Source organism: Rhipicephalus microplus, chromosome 6, assembly GCF_043290135.1.
Source record: "Rhipicephalus microplus isolate Deutch F79 chromosome 6, USDA_Rmic, whole genome shotgun sequence".
Taxonomy (NCBI): Eukaryota; Metazoa; Arthropoda; class Arachnida; order Ixodida; family Ixodidae; genus Rhipicephalus; species Rhipicephalus microplus.
In genome coordinates this window covers 177635663-177651443 of record NC_134705.1, presented here as the reverse complement: position 1 = coordinate 177651443, position 15781 = coordinate 177635663, and the positions used below count along the sequence as shown (strand labels likewise).

Sequence of the window (15781 nt, the reverse complement as noted above, 5' to 3'; positions counted from 1 at the left end):
CACGCCCGGCTGCATGCAGAAGCTCTCGATAGTGCTGGAAGCCCGTTCGCGAGCGCAATCTAGCGTGAACTCTTTTTTCTCTCCCTTAAAAAAAAGAAAAAAAAAACATTATCGAGACGAACGTTCGTACGGGCGGGAACGGGAGCCCCCGATTTCTGCGCGAGCCACTAATCATTTAGATCCCCAGAGGCATCTTATCTTCCTCACTCTCTCAGTCAAAGGTCGAAAGTCAGTGGGTCGCATTGTCTGAAACAGCTATATAGCCGCCAAGCTCGAAGATGTGAAAGTCGCGTCGCCAGGTGGACGTGCGTGCCCTAAATTCACCGCACTAGACGTATATAGGCAGACAGACGCATCTTGGATGAAGCAAGCATCTCGCGCTGCCGAAATAGACTTGCGCAGGGGTACTTCAATGCATTTATAGGAAAGCTATCGAAGAGCCTTGCTTGCGGTAACGCCTCGCTTGGAGATTCTCTTTCGGTCTATACGCCTAGCCGCCACACCACGATCGGTCACGGCACTCGACTGCTTAACCCAAAGGTCACGGGTTCGAATACCGGTCGCATTTCGATTGAGGCGAAATCTCTTGAGGTGCGTGCACGTAGTTTTAGAAGCCCTTTGAAGAACACCGTGTGGTAAAAATTTCGAAAGCCCTCCACTATAGTGTTCCTCAATACGATAAAACTTAAGGACGCCCAAAGGCCAGCAATCATGTGTCTTTATGTAAGAAGGTCCAATGACGCGCTCTGTGGGCATACGCGCATGCGCACACCGTGGCGGTACATAATCTGATCAGACGAGCACGCGAAGAGATCGTGGCCGTCTTTATAAAGACGGACCGACAGACCGATAGAAAGTTAAAAGCTAAGAAGAAACTCAAGTCCTCCTCAGCAGTGGCTGTTCACCTCAGAGAACGCTTGATGAGGCCGAGTTGACAAAAATTACGGCGCGAACGAGTTCGCGACGTCGTGACGGGGATACAGCCACGCATATCCACGAAGTGAATGGTTCGGATGCCATCACACACACAAAAAAAAAAAAATGTGACAGGAGTACGGGTGCCAGCGGAGCTGTGTTTAGGGAAAAAAAAAGTGTTTAACGATTTGGAGTATACTTCGTACTCAACTATGGGAGAGCACTGAGCCGTCCCGCTAAAAGTATATGTATATAGTATCAGGCATGTGTGTTTAGAAAAAGTGTTTTACGACAAACCCTTGATGATGTGTGTTTAGAAAACATGTTTAACGATTTCGAGTACTTCGTACTCAACTATGGGAGAGCACTGAGCCGTCCCTTGCGAATTCTGTGTTTAGAGAATTATCATCGTCGTTCTTTTCAAGTTTACGTCATATCATGCGCCTCGTACGTCTGTCGGGTAAGTGCCTAAAATTCAAACCCCTATCACGTCTCTGGTTTTCGGTAGGAAAATTTCAACTTACTGGCAGACTTCAGTACGTATTGCAAGACCACTACTCGGCCAAAGATGATATTTCGAGTAAGAAAGACCAGCTTTTATTTCTAAACATAGCGCAGTATTTACATTGGCAGCGTAAATTACATTTAGTCACGACGGAAACCTTATCCATGGAGCGACACTTCTGCGGAGTAGGCGCGCTGAAGTTCCGGGGGGCGGAGTGCGTGAAAAATTTATTGTAACTGTCCGGCGGTATTTAGCGGGGTGAGACTACAAGCACCCCAATTTATAGGCATAGAGTTTCTCAATATACACTAGAGGGAACTCTGGCGCTAGTGCCTTTGGGAGCTGCAACACACGGCGCTTCGGCGAGCATGGGAATGATGGGTAGTACACACATTTGTCTAATTTTCGTACTTCTGGCCAGCTTCTGGCTCCGTGTGTGTCCGTGTATTTATCTATCTATCTAGCGTATTCATCTATCTATCTAGCCGCCTACGACTTTTAGCTCTCCTGGCCGTTCCGATAATGGTATCGATACCAAACTTGGTATGGCATAACATGACTGTATGAAGAATATATCTGACTAGTCATAACACGAAAATGATGGCATGCATGTCATGAATGTCATGATTTACATTTCATGGTCCTGCTGCTCTCGCGGTGGTTTCGTTCAGATGGCACGTTGCAAGACTGGTATGGTGTGACATCATTGTATGGCGAACAAAAGCGACAGACCCTAACATGAAAATCATGAAATGCATGTCATGTAACAGCATGACTACATGCCACGCTCATAATGCGCTCGCGGCCGTTTCGCTAGCTTCACTTATACCAAACTTGGTATTACGGGACGTGAATGGATGACGAAATCTATGACTGGTGCAAACATGATAGCCCTGACACGCGTGTCATGTAAAAACGTGACAACATATCACGCTCACAGCGTGATCGCGGCTGTTTCCCCAACTCCACATATACTAAATTTGGTATCACGTGACGTGAATAGATGACGAATGTAAACGACACATCCCAACTTGTTATTCATGACATAGAAGTCATGTACGGCATCATTTATCTCCACCTCGTAACGTTGTGCTGATTTTAAAGTGACATATCAACATTTCTCATTTATGCTTCACATATCATCGATTCCCACTGTCCGTGGGATCTGCCAATTTTTTTTTTCTTCGCATACGGTGTGTCACAAACTAGTCTATCGCCCGGAACAACCGACCATGACAGCATCCCCAATTTGTACAAGGACATCTATAGACATTCCGATGAGTCCTGGACCAAGAAAACTATTGCGTGATAGGTTGTTGTTGTTGTTGCTGCTGTTGTTGTTGTTGTCGTCGTCGTCGTCATCGTTGTTGTTGTTGTTGTTGTCGTCGTTGTTGTTGTTGTTGATGTTGTTGTTGTTGTACGTACGCATCGCCTATATGTGTCGGCGTCACCATCGTCACTATACTTCTCCTACCTTTTCCCCTGTGCAGAGTAGCATAGATGGGCGGCGGATTGGGCCAGTTGGTATGTCGTGATAATTGGTATACAACACGAAACTGATGGACCAGGACGAAGCAGACACAGTTCACACATCGTGTGTCTCTTCATTTCGTAGTACTCGGTATTGCGCTATGGCAATTATTCTGCAGTGTAGCAGGCCATAACACAGAAGCTCAAACCAACCATACTATATATAGAGTTTCCTAAAATTAACCTGGGGGGGGGGGGGGGGGACTCTGGCGCTACGATCGCTCAGAGACCATGGGAATGATCGTACACGGAGTTGCTTTCTCAAATCGCACTTGTGGCTTCGTTTATTGATGCGTTTTGGCTTTGTTTCGAATTGAAGAACAAACCGCTTTGAACTTCGTCACCGATTTTAAAAGGTGTACGTGCTGAAGCATAACTGCCGAATATTTGCCGATTACTGCTTCGTGACAAAACAGCTTCAAGCCACGCGAAGTCAAACGGATCGTAAAGTCAAGACAGATCCAAAGATTAGACAAATCCGTGTACTACCCAAAGTTCCCACGCTCGATGAAGTGCCATGCGTTGCAGCTCCCATAGACACTAGCGCCAGAGTTGCCTCTAGCGCACTTATCGGAAACTCTATGAGGCCATCCTCTCTGCCTTTTAAGAATAAATTCTCTCTCCCTATCTGTCGGTGCTCAATGTCGGAGAACCGGGATCGATGTATATATTGCGCAGTCGAGAACAACTTCGACGACAAGCAGACAAGGGCAGGCGTAGCTTGTCCGTGCTTGTCGTCCGTGTTGTCCACGACGCAGTATACATCGATCACGAATCACACCGACTGGCCCAACGTCCACTTTGATTAGCGAAACCCCGATATGATCATGAGAGACGCCGTAGTGGAGGGCTCCAGAAATTTCGTCCACCTGGGGTTCTCTAACCTGCACCCTAAATCAAAGTACACGGGCTTCAAGCATAAACTCTCTCTCTCTCTCTCTCTCTCTCTCTTAGATCTCAATAATATGTGGAGTTTTACGTCCCGAAACCCCGATGTGATAATGCGAGACGCCGTCGAGCTGGGTGGGCTCCGGGAATTTCGACCATCCGGTGTTCTATAGCTCAAACGTGCGCGCTGAACTCGCGCAGCACACGGACCTCTATACCATTTCGCCTCTGCCGGAATCGAACCGGCGACCTTCGCGTCAGCAGCCGAGCACCCTACGCCCCCGATGCAGGTTCTCAGGTTTCAACAGACTGTATCACAGCACGTCATTGCTCGGAAATGTGGGCGAACCAGCCACACTATACGTCCTGAAAGAAGTTTTCCCGCTTGAGAACAAGTGGACCTTGGAGCGACCGACAAGTGGACGCCGCCGCCCTGTCTAAAAGCCTCGTCACGGTCGAGAAGCCGCAGATAAAGCGGATTCGCCCGAAGGAAGATAACGGATAAGAAAAAGGGGGCGACCACTGCAGAGCGCTTTTAACTGGCACGGCAGCAACGCGTTGGAGGCAGGAAAGCGCGGCCCGTGCGCGTACATACGCGGGTCAAACAGATTTTTCGGTATATGCAAACGGCGTTTTATCGACGCGTCTATCTATATACATGGATTGGAGAATGCACGAGGAGAGCCGGGGGGAACGTAAACAGCCACGCGCGCGTTTGCTCGGCCAATGTCCGATTACTGGGAGCAATAAAGAACAAACAACCACACAAAAAAAAGATTCGAGTTTTGTGGCGCAAAGGTCACGGGTGGCCAAAGAGCGCCAGGAGTGGTGACGTTGTCTTAGCTTTGAACAGTGAGTTTAGACGGTTGGAGAGAGAGAGAAGGAGAGAGAGAGAAATAACTTATTTATATACCCGGCGTGTAGGAAGTCCCCGGCCTCGCAGGGCTTGAATGTTGCCTATCTTAAGATTACGGCTATTAAGAGTCCAATAATCTCGGAGCCTAGACCTCGACGATGTTGTGCTCCGACTAGGCGACAGTTTCTCGTGTGCCTCCGCGCCCGTTAAACGGGTCGTCGGCTCCTTTTCTCGGCTGCTTCGCCAAAGCGTCCTCAGATGGTTGGATGCACCACGACTGAAAAACGGGCCTAACATAACGCGCTGTATCGAGGCGGAAAATATGTGTATGTACCATAAATTACGGCGGTGCCACAAGATGGGTGCTATATCAAGGACCTGCTGAGCACGGTTTCAAGAAGTGAGATGTTCAGTAAGTAGTACGAGCGCCTCATCGGAGTCTGAGCCCAAATGCTGGGGTCCCGGGCGTGGCTCCGTGGTGGAACCACAGCAAAACACAGGAAGAATTAGGCAGGCGTCAACTCCGAGCTAAATTAGTCTTGAGCATGCACACACACAAAAAAAGAAAAGCGAACTACGAAAAAAAAAAACAAGCAAACTGCGTACTGAAAATACTCACCGAAACTACAAAAAAACTAAACAAAAACAAGCAAACTGGACACCACAATAATACTAGCCGAACATTCACACAGATCTACCGAGAGCATCACAGCTTAATTATACTGGAAAGAACTTCGTGGTAGTAATAATAATATAATATTTTTATAAAATCGGCGGTCTCAGAACCACGATATGGTTATCAGGGATGCCATAGTACAAAGGTGTTTGGAAATTTAGGCTCTTTTTCTTTAACGAACAATATCATCACATAGTACACGGGCATCTGGTATTTCGCCTCCGTCTAAATGCGAAAACCGGAGCCCAGACCGAAACCACGACCTGGGTGCTGGGCTGCCGAATCGGCAGCCCAGCACCGTAATTTATGATACATTGTGGCGGAAGATGCATAATGGGGCGGTGTGAGTTTTCGCCAGCGGGTCAAAACTTCGTAGCAGTTTCACAAAAGGGCCATTCGATCACGTCCAATGCCCATACCTCGCCGTGCAAATAATCGGCAGCCCAACAACGAGGCATGCTTGGGGGCCAACGCGCGTCCCAACGGCGAGCCACCGGCAGTGTCCACCGGAAGAGAGGGCGAACGGCGACCGTGAAACCGGTATTGGGGGCCATCGTAGCGGGGTTAAAAGAAAAAGAAAAGAAAGAAAGAGAGATGGAGAGAGAGAGAGACGAGGTGCACCCTAGATCCTATCTCGAGTACAAATTGGGCGGCTGAAAATATGTACCCATCCACGCGGCTGTTGGCTCTTCGGCGGTGGCGACCTCAGCTCGCAATTTACGTCGACGCCACGAGCGTTACGCAACGCTATAACGCGTTGCAGACGAACCACGCGGTTGGTGTAAAGCCCGCCTCGCCACGTACGTCAACGCCTATACGTGTTACGTAACACGTTACAACCTGTTACAGAAACAGGTGGTCGGCGAGGGCCATGGCTCGTCATTCGCACTAACAACTACGCGTTATGTAAGGCTAGAACGCGTTGCATAATACATGGGCGTGTCGTGTGACACGTGGTGCTGCTTGATGTGTTATTAGAAAGAAATAGACCACGGCACCCGTTATTTTTCATTTATTTAGGCCTACGTTGGCTTAATTATATTTCTTTACGCTGCTCGTGTCGAGTCCGCAACACCCTCGGAACACTCAATTATGAAATTCCCTGTAAATGCCGATGACGTCAAGGTGCGAATCAATGCGGAAACCTAAACGCGGCGCCCCCCCCCCCCCCCCCGAATTCGTTACATGCTATGTTATCTATCATTACCCATTCCACGTGCCATGTTAATTTTCTTTAAGATTGAATGTTTTACTTCCCAAAACCACGATATGATTAAGAGGGATATGCCACAGTGGAGGGCTCCTGAAATTTACACCGCCATCACGGGTTCTATAACTGCCATTTGAAGGTGTCTACCCTGAACTGTCGTGAGAAAATTCGCTAGAACGACAGAAATTTGGGGGGGGGGGGGGGGGGCGATGGTGCTTAAGCTCGAGGCTTGTCCGTTGGCGGCGTTGGCATGCGCCGTAGCCGTCATCACAATGGCACTGATGATGATGATGATGATGATGATTATCACGTACAACGAGTGAGGACACGAAAGACACGAGCGCTCTGTGTCGTCGTTTTGTTCTCGCGCTATAACTATCGTCATGCCATACCAACTAGCCCAAGCTGCCACACTTCTAAGCTGCCGACCAGGACATAGATCCGATACCACTAAGCAGTAATAAGGAAGGAAAAAAACCCTTAAATTCACAACTCAACGCAACGTACCGTTCATGACCAATACACCTTGTACATATAACTGTACACCGCTCTGTCACTAATTCACGTGCGTGAGTGGTCAATGTTACGGGTGATTATTTACAGTAACACCGAACAATCACACTGTTTCGCCGACTAATTATCACCAACTTCGTGGATGTGACGCTTTTATTTTAGCTTATTCTTCAGTCGGCCCTTCACAAACTCGACCGCAGGACAAGACAAGCGTGCGATCAACTTTTTTTTTCTGCCATCGGCGCCTCTGAAGCCCATGTAAATACACTGAAGGACGGCACTGGAGTGTGCGACGGTGAAGCCCATCCATTGCAAACAGAGCCGGGCGAGGAGGGTGATCCCCCGCCATGATCGCAGGGATTTGGAGCGGCTTTGCGGCTCCACCAGCCAGCCGTCGGCACACATACACACAAACTACCGGAACAGTCTCGAATGAAGAAGATCGCCGAGTCATCGACAGAAAAGTGTCGTTTTACGCGCGAGAAATGACGTTGCGGGAAAAAAAAAAAACGAAGGCGTGGAGGATCTCGCTGAGGCGGATTCTGTATTTCCTACCTCGTTACTTGAATAATAAAAAAAAGGTGAACTATTGTCGTAACTGATCATTATGCGAAAAAAAAAATTTACGGTGGTTTGAAACTCCGTTTCAAACTGTTCTTACACGGGCTTGATGTCGGGAAAGGAATCGCGTTAATATGACTAACAAAGCGTTTAAGAACAGCACGGGAACACTTAGGCGTCCCACGACGCGAATTACGTAACGAGTGAGTCGTCGGATGTTCCAACCCATTTAAAAAGTTTCAGCCGTAATCCTTCATTGTCGTCGGCCACAGCCTCGAAAAAAAAAATTCCCCAAAATTTCTTGCAGGTGTGCAGCGGGTAAAACGCTTCTCCGAATAATGACGAAGGATGGCATAGTTAATTACGGCCAGTCTGGAATACAGGCTCAAAAAGCATATTACTTGTAGTTAAATTGAACATTTTACCGTATAATTGCCATTTCGTTTCTTTATTTTTGGTTTTCAATTTCATAGCTTACCTAAAATAACATTTAACAGTCTCTACGTTGCATTCTTGGCAAATCCCCCTAAGTAAGTACGTGCTGGGTATCATACCTCGTTGATCCCCGCCCCATTCAATTTTTTTTTTCAATTTGTATGTGTGTCAATGCACGCACACAGCACATATAAACGCCCGCGCGCGAATATACGTAAAGCGTCGTCATCAAGCCCATCCCCCCCCCCCCCCCTTCTTCTTCGCCCGAAACAGAAATTCCGGCTATGATATTACTCACCTCGGCGGTGTATGTCGCCTCCCACGTGCTATTATTGTTGCATGTAGACCTACGAATGTACGCATAGGTCCATATAGTTACGTACGTGCGTAGTACTAACCCTAATTATGAATTGGCATTTAGTCCTGCCCTAAAGATACTACTCATTACAAACAGTTATATGTACACGTGTATGTATACGAATTACACGGGTACATTTAATTATGTGTAGTGTGCGTACGTGGTGGGCATTGGCTACTTCTTTCGACTATTCATTGCTATTTCGCTGTTTGTAAAAAAACGCTTGCGATTGGCCCCCGATACCACTCCTATACATGAACTCAGCTATGAGCCCCCGGTATTCTCTAAACAAATATAATACGCCGCTACCGACAGACTATCTCCCTTCCAGATAAATGGGAGAGGCTACGACTCGGATCCCGATACGACCCGCATGGAATTCCCCTCACAGCGCATTGCCCCGTCAGTGGAACGGCACGTACGTGTTTTCACCCGGCGATCATTCGGGGGGAGGTCGGAATTACGTAGATGTCTCCCCTCCCCTTCTTACCTCCTCTGCCTCCGGACCCGGGAGTGCCTGGCAGTACATAGTGCGGCTGCACCTTGCGGCTTCTCACCAACAGCGGGCCCCGGGGCCGCGCGAGTAAAAATAGGCTCATATCTCGGCCGTCCACGCCGCGCTGGCGGGAATGCCTGGCCGCAGTGCAGCACGCCAGGAACGCGAAGCACCGATGCACAGCACTGCACAGCGCGCTGGGTTGGCGTGCACTGTATACGTACGGAGGCGTCACGTGGTACGGCCGCGTTCTTCCCGTATGCTATAGACACGGCCATCCGCATTCGAGAGGACGCACCTCATTAGCCCTTCAAGTCACGCTGTCACCACACCCTTAAAAAAAAAAACAGTTTGCACTGTTAGAGAAGCCGTTTTTTTTTTCTTTTTTTTTTGCGGCGCAACATTAAGCTAAAGCAATGGACCTGGGCGGGCCACGTAATGATATGAAAAAAGAGAAATATGGTGAGGCAAGCTAATTGGCGTGCGTTAATGACAATGAAGCTAAACGTGGTAGACGGGACACAAAAATTCGCGTCTCTTATGCATTCGCCTAAGGTGACTCTATAAGACGAAAGCCATTATCTGCTCCATAGTTTTTTTTTCCTAATTCGATTGCATAGATAACCTCCGTTCCCACAGGCGTGTGTACGTGTGGGGGGGGGGGGCACCCTCAAAGTGCCCCCCACCCCAATACATCTGAGAGAGGGGGGTGGCGAAGCCTGCGTTTCAGGGAGGGGGCGCGAAGTCAGCCCCATACGTTGACATAACAGGAAGGGGGCGGGCGCTGCAATCAACCTTCACTCCCCCCCCCCCCCCCCCCTGAAGGGAAACCTTGCAACCGCCAATCTCCTCCCCTCCCCCGCTTCCGAAAGTTTTCTGTACACAGCGTTGCCCGCAGCACGTCGTCAAACAGTCGCCTCCGTTACCTTATGCAAGCCGTACGTGAAGGCCGCCGACATGAAAGTTTTGATCTAAAGTTGGGATTCTTGCACGCGGCCTATGTTTGATTGCACCCTGAAAATAAACATGATTTCTAATACAGCTTTGTGCATTCTGCCTACGCCTCTTTGCCCGCAACTATAGGTTTTTGTCTGTCTGTCTGTCTGTCTGTCTGTCTGTCTGTCTGTCTGTCTGTCTGTCTGTCTGTCTGTCTGTCTGTCTGTAGGTCCGTCCGGCTGTCCGTCCGGCTGTCCGTCCGGCTGTCCGTCCGTCTGTCTGTCTGTCTGTCTGTCTGTCTGTCTGTCTGTCTGTCTGTCTGTCTGTCGCAAAGACGACACCATACCCCCCTTCACGATTTCCCGTCCTGCCCCCTGTAGTGTGGGCTTCATTCAGCTGGTCCCTCAGCCTCAAAAGGTTACCGACCCCGAGCAACGGAATGGTTAGGAAGGGCAAGGAGGCACAGCCGAGGACGGCAGCAAGCAGGCATATATATTCTAGGCGCTATAGTCATAATATGGAGACATATCGCGCGTTATATGCAGTAAATTGAATGTCATTCAAGGAGGCTTCCAGTGGACATTAAAAAATAATCATAAATAATTGGCGTGGCTCCAAGACAACGCATGCCGGAAGAAAACGTAACCTTCACCTGAACCACAACAACAGCAAGAGAAGTCAGTTTTAGTTTGCCAGCTTTCGCAAACTGCACCGCGTAATACTGTAACTGCGGTTAACTACAATTAATGTTGAAAAATTAAACGACGACAAAAACAACAAATTACGCGAGAGTCAGAAGCGATTCACATAACCGGCGCGTTATATTCAAGATCTTAGCGTGTTGGTGCTCTTTGGAACACACACACACAAAGTCATTTGTCCGCAACACGTGCAATAAACGACTATGGGTCTCCATACGCAGAATACGGGCATTAACAGTAACGGCGAACAGCTTTTCTCAAAACGCAATAAAACGAATCCTTTCGAAGAGCCAACCATGCCGAGTCAACGCCCCCCCCCCCCCCTCCCTTCCTCTCAATACCACCACCGAGCTCCACAACCGCCGACAGAGCGTATAATTTTTAACCCGAGAAGCCATCAGTAAACGTTGGCTATAAATATCCGACTATTTCAGTTATCCGTAACTGCCTCCTCTGGGTGTATACAGTTCCCCGTCCGGAGTAAAGGGGCGGCAAGGCTTCTTCAAACGCAGCGCTAACCCGCTGCCCTCTCGTAGAGGTCCTTGCGACCAGAACACAATGCAAACGACACTGAGCATTAGCGCAGAAACAGAGCCTATACCCCACCGACAGAGGGTGCTTCATTTTTCGCTCGAATTTCACGCGCCCGAGGGCGCCACTTTCGCCGGTTCCGCGTATATTATACTACAGCGTCGACGCGCGCGGAAACGAGCGCGATTATTACGCGCGCCTTTACGTAACCCTATAGCCTGCTTCACGCAACGCACCCTGTCCGAAAGACCCGCCTTCGCGTCCGGCAGCCGTTTTTAAAGAACCGCTTGTATGTGATACGCGGTAAGGGGGGGCGAGAGCGCTAAATTTAGCCGCGCGCCCGCAAACTCGAAGGTTCCCGCTCGCCACTCTTAACGGCGTGCCATGCTTTGTTTACATTCGCCGAAACTTCGGGAGGGCGCGCGAAAACAAAAGCGGGCACATTGATTAGCGCACCGACGAAGAGCCCCTCGAGAAATCAACGAGCGGAGATGATCCTCAAAAGGGAACGTCGCCGAATTCTCTCGCACGGGCCCGTGTTGGCAGATAGTTTCCATAAAGTTAATACGAAGACCGCCTCCCAATTAGCTTAAAGAAACAATACAGAGAAACTAAAACTTGGTCTTGATTGATCCACTGTACCCTTAAGAACTCTAACGCCATATGTTCCACTATCACAAATTAGCGGAGAAAATCAAAGGTTGCAGTTTCGTTTTTAAATTACGCGCTCAAATGTCCGCGCGTGACGTCATACGTTTCAAAATGTATTATTTTTGTTTTCGCGATAGTGGCTTGATGAAACCCGAAACTTCGTACGCTGGGCCTATGGCAACCACAGACGACAATGTACTTCGTCTGCAACTATTAAATGCTACGTAGGACCCAGTAGGCACCTTCGAAACCTATTGTTATCGGGATTGGGAAATTGTACTCTACTAATAAGCGAAAGATCGAGTTGGCCTTTAGTGTGTCCCTTTAAAACTCGAAGAAAGCCACTAAGAGTGACCCCTGTCGAAAGTGGGGGGGGGGGGGGGGGGGGCTCAGCTCTACTAACTTTTCTCAGTGGAGGGATGCGGGCTCCCACCCCCTTGCCCCGCCCAGCTATTACGCCTATGCAAGATGAAATATTAAGGTGATTCGCACCTAAAAAAAAAAAGCTGACAGGAGAGCGACAGTATCGATGTAGTATACTTACAACTGACATTTAATTTCAAAACGAAAAAAAAAAACAAAGCACCTCCTCCCAAGTGAGTATACAGTATGCGCAAAAGCACCCCACTAGATAACAGCGCCGATATCAACCATAAAAATCCCTACTGTTCCAAGAAAATCTCATTCTTTCCTGGTCGAAACCCCAGAAGGTGCGCCTGCACATAACCGGGCCCTATATAGTTTCCAAATATAGTGCCACCGCTGTGTCACTGTATCTGCTTATGGATCTGTTTTAATTCTTCTCCTGCTCTTTTTTTTTTCATGTTTCAGTGGCTTTCTTACAAAAGCCTATCGACTTCGCGATACGCCTCTACCCTTCGACAACTTTCCGAACGAGGTGTGATCACAGGCAATCTGTCGTTTGAATCCAGAACGGAAGGACTGTGGACCAAGACGTAGCCAGCCAACAAAAGTAACATATGATTTTGATTGATATGTGGGGTTTAACGTCCCAAAACCACCATAGGATTATGAGAGACACCGTAGTGGAGGGCTCCGGACATTTAGACCACCTGGGGTTCTTTAACGTGCACCCAAATCTGAGCACACGGGCCTACAACATTTCCGCCTCCACCGGAAATGCTGCCGCCGCAGCCGGGATTCGAACCCGCGACCTGCGGGTCAGCAGCCGGGTACCTTAGCCATTAGACCACCGCGGTGGGGCCAAAAGTAAAAAACGTTGCATGATCAGGAGAGGCGCAAAAAGCGCAATAGAGCATGGAGGGCTCCGGAAATTCAGGCCATCTAAATCTAGGCCCACGGTACTCTTAGCATTTCACCTGCATAAAAAATAATTATGTGCTGTTATAAAACCAACATTGCTTTCATTGCTTTAGCTGCATATCAAGCCCAACCCCCCCCCTCCCCCCCCTTTTTTTGTTAGCTGTAATAATAAAGCTGGTTCCTAGACAAAAGCAGGTACTGCGATAAGCTCCATAACATGGCCGCAACTTATGTGCAAAAAAAAAAAACAGCAACAAATTTACGCCACCTGCCTATACGTTCAATCACGTTTTATTTTTATGCGACCGTGTTAACGAGTCGTCTCTTTTCCGGGGTTGTGCGAAAATACAAGTTTTACGACCCAGGGTGCTTTATGTTACCTCGGTTACGAGCGATTTCTATAAGGCATTTATGGCACCCGACTTCAAGCCCGACTTCTCTCTTTCTTACCTTACTGATCAAAACACGTTGTAGGGCTAGTAGCAGGTTCGTACTGAACAAGAAATAATAAGAATAAATGGAGAAAACGAGGACAGCAACTTTACGTTTTGCTTAGTTTCTTGTTTTCAAGGAGATATGAAGAGCAAACCGATTTTTTTTTTTCGCTTAAGTTCGTGCATGCGTAGGCATATGTGAGTTTATATTGTTACGGGGAAGATTTATTCACCGACAGCAGGTCTTGCTAACGGCTTAAAGAGCGCACAGTCATGCAGGCCAACGGGGGAAGCTCGAGAGACCGACCCACAACAACCACGTTGTCGTCTTCCTCCTTTCGGGTGCCATTTCAGCTGTGCCGAAGCGACAGTTCCATACACGTATCAATATTATACGCAAGAGAAACTGACAATTTCTGGAATATGCCACCCCCCCCCCCCCCTGCACACCTCAGGCTACACACTGGTGCAAGTATTTGACTGATTTATTCGTACGTTCATCATCATTATGACTACAAATGTAGTCGTTCATTAGCACAGTAATTGCGCCATTCGTTCAGTTTTTTACAAGTACTCCCGAGCTGACACACACACAAGACGAATGTCTCCGAGTACGGTTCGAAAAGACAACGTTTCGTTTGACAGCCAATCTTCAGAGCCGACGCTTTTTAGCGACCGCTTAAGCGGATGGCAGTTACACAGAAAAATTCAAAATGAATGTTTATTTCATCATCATTTCATCAAACGCCAGAAAAAGACTCCGACCAACAACGGACCACTTTCTATTGCGATGGAATTCCTCGATTGCGACCGGTTTCCCCAGCGCCGCTTAAGCGTGCGGAAATGCGACCCCGTATCTGTCTCAATCGCAATCGAATTTGCCCCGCGCGCCCAATCGTTTGCCGACCATAACTATCTCAACAAGCAATTAGATCAGGCTTATCAGTGGCAACGATCCATCACTGCTGGTAACGCGAAGCTTTCATCAGAGTAGACGCGAAGAGCACGTACTGCCAAGTCTATATAATTTTCTCGCACATAACCCGCATTATAAAACATCAAAAAAAGGTTCGTAAAAAACGGGCGTGCGAATTACAAACGTTTCTTTTTGAGTTACAATTGTGGGAGTGGACGGATTATATGCGACAAAATACGGTATGTACACGTTTTTTTTTTTTAGTTCACATAAACTATTCTGGTTCGTCCTAGTAACGTTTCGCACAACCTACAACGATAAAACAACCTCCTCCCACCGCGAAAGCTACCAACTTGTTGCAGCACGTGAAGCCCAAACTCCATACGCGCGAAAATGCACGCGACAGCGACGAGCGACGCTATGAGCGACGAAACAGGGCGTTCGCGCGACGTGTCGCGTGCTCGTTTTCGCGCGATCGCTCGGTTCTCCAGATTTGGAAACCGTCGCTCATCGCCCGGAAGTGCTGGGCTCAAGCAGCCAATAGCGAAAAACCGGAAAAGACGAAGACTACATAGGTGCACGTGACCCTGCCCGAGTCACGTATGCGCAACAAGAAATAACGCAATGTTTATTACGCATGCGCATATAAAAAATGCTGCAAGGCAATAATAAACACTTTCCGTTTCATTACACAACAATATATCTTATTTTTAAATTGGAAACCGCTCGCTACGCGGTTTTCTTGGTGCGAGTTGACGGCCTCATGCCAGCAACAGTGGAATTCGCTCGCCGAAGCCGTCGCGTGAATGGAGTTTGCCTGCGCGAGCGACTGATCGCGCGACGCCGATCTACGTCGCGTCGCTCGTCGCTGTCGCGTGCATTTTCGCGCTTATGGAGTTTGGGCTTGACTCTTCGACCCACCGACGTCATACACGACCTGCATACAGCGGCAAGTACAGACGGCGACAATTTGTATGAGAGCGCTTGCAGGGGTTGTCGCTCTCTCTTCCTTCGCACGTGGCACTCGGGTTCTAAACCTGCAACGCGCGCACGGCTGAATGCACAAAAGCGCGAACGAGGAGGTCGTGCCACACGCCCGGCAGCTGCCAGCGCGTCTTCCCACAACGCGCAGAGCCAGAAACATCTGCCCAGGGAAGGAGGGGAGGCCCTTGCAGCCACCGTGCGCGCCCTGCGACACCAGCGATGCAGAACGCCCCGAACGAGACCAAACAAGCCCATTCGGCGCATAGCAGATGCGACACCGGACGATTCGCCTATCCGGAATGGCCGCGACTCTTGTGTTTATACGGGTTGCCACGTTCGAGTCTGGCCTTCGCGCGAGATCTTGGCACCAATCGGTGAGCCAAATGGTGCCCTGACCTTGG

General features: G+C 48.8%; 1 protein-coding gene across 1 annotated transcript in view; it reads right to left on the bottom strand.

Annotated features, from left to right (window-relative positions):
* Positions 1 to 15781, bottom strand: part of LOC119168292 (E3 ubiquitin-protein ligase Trim9) — a 279442-nt gene that overhangs the window by 262074 nt on the left and 1587 nt on the right. The window lies entirely within an intron of this gene.